Genomic DNA, 1,863 nt, shown 5'->3' with positions numbered 1-1,863 from the left:
CGGGGACTTCGGCGGCGGGGATCCCCCGGGGGAGCGGCCACCGCGGGGAGGGGAGGGCTGCCCGGGGGGGGTCCTGCCCCACTGCCCCAGTCTGGGGCAGTTCTCCTGCCCCACTGCCCTCCTGCACCATTGTGGGGCAGTTCTCCCGCCCCACTGCCCCATTATGGGGCAGTTCTCCTGCCCCACTGCCCTCCTGCCCCGTTCTGGGGCAGTTCTCCCACCCCACTGCCCCACTATGGGTCAGTTCTCCCACCCCACTGTCCCATTACGGGTCAGTTATCCTGCCCCACTGTCCTCCTGCCCCATTAGGGGTCAGTTCTCCCACCCCTCAGCCCCACTGCCCCATTATGGGGCAGTTCTCCTGCCCCATTGCCCTCCTGCCCCAGCCCGCTCGGCCCCACAGGTCTCACTCCAGCCCACAGTGCCACAAGAGTCCCCATGGTTGAGCCCCAGTGCCACGCCAGCTGCTACGGGGTCAGGGCTGGGTACCACCAGCTGAGAGAGGAGGCAGCCGGGGGGGCCCCCTCCTGCGCCCCCAACCCATGCGAGTTCAGCATTATGCACCCAAACCGTGATTTCCCATCACCCCGGCACATAACCTCGCTGTCGCCTGGCCGTGGGTGGGTTAAGACGTTGCCGGCTGCTGCAGCGTCGGTCCAGTGACCTCATCCCAAATGCATGGGGAAGGGGAGCTGAGCTCCCCGAAACACCCAGCTTCCTCTTTTCTATTGTTTTTTTTGACGCGAGGGAATTTTTTGCGCTGATGGAAACTGAAGGGCTGTGGGGACGGGCAGCAGACGGACCCCAGGGATGCAAGCGCGGCCCCTCAGTCTCTGCCAACCGGGAGGGAGAGCTGGGGTGCCGGCAGTTTGGCTTGGCAACCCTCCACGCCAACCTCTTAGCAAGATGTTGGCCGCTGGCTTCCCGCTGTTTTCTCTTCCCAATGCAGACGGACAATGTGTCTGTAGGGCGCCGGAGGCTGCGGTTGCGACACTGAGCCCCAGCACCCTCCCTCTCACAGTCAGCATGCCGCCGCCACCCCGGCTCCGGCACTGCCGAGAGGAGAAGAAAGTCTGTTGGGGCTTCTCATGGCCGCGGGGTTTCACTTCTGCGCCTGGCAGTGAACCCACGCACCTCGATGGGTGCAAGGTTCCTCCCCGAGAGCCGCCACCGAAACACCGCAACCCGGTGTCTACGTCACCACCGCAGCCGGCGACGGCTCTCACGGTGTCCCCCAGCCTTGTCCCCGTGCCGATGGCCGTGCCGCCACCGTCCCTGGTTGGCTCGTCCCTGTCCCCGGGCTGGTTTAGAAGCTGCTGAGCCGGCAGCACCGGGAACGCCGGGCAGAACCCGCTGCCCTTGAGCCTCGGTCCGGCTCCCGGCAGGAATCCCTTATCTCGCTGGCAACCTTCCCCAGGCCCGGCACTCGCCGGCGTTCGGAGGCCGCGGTGTTCACTGCCGTGGGCAAAGGGTGTTTCCTGGCCCCGTGCTGGCTCAGCAGCTGGGTGGGGGGACGGGGACATGGGGGATGGGGACATGGGGGACACAGAGGTGGATTGGCGGGGATGCAGCAGCCAGGGGATGGATGGAGAGGGACCAGGGACACGGGGATGGATTGGCAGGGCCACTGGGGACAGGGACACAGGGAGAGATTGACAGGGACCTGAGGGACAAGGACACCGGGGCGGATTGGCAGGGATGGAGACCGGGGTGGGGGGACACACACCACAGGAGATGAATTAGGAAAGACACAGGGGACGGGGACACAGGGGACAGGGATGTGGGGATGGATGGGCAGGAGCTGGGGACATGGGAATGGATTGGCAGGGATCTAGGGGATAGGGACACAGGGGTGGATGGGGG

The sequence above is a fragment of the Haliaeetus leucocephalus genome, unplaced genomic scaffold, assembly GCF_000737465.1.
Source record: "Haliaeetus leucocephalus isolate CR32 unplaced genomic scaffold, Haliaeetus_leucocephalus-4.0 Scaffold260, whole genome shotgun sequence".
Classification (NCBI taxonomy): domain Eukaryota; kingdom Metazoa; phylum Chordata; class Aves; order Accipitriformes; family Accipitridae; genus Haliaeetus; species Haliaeetus leucocephalus.
Note: the sequence above shows the minus strand (reverse complement) of the source record.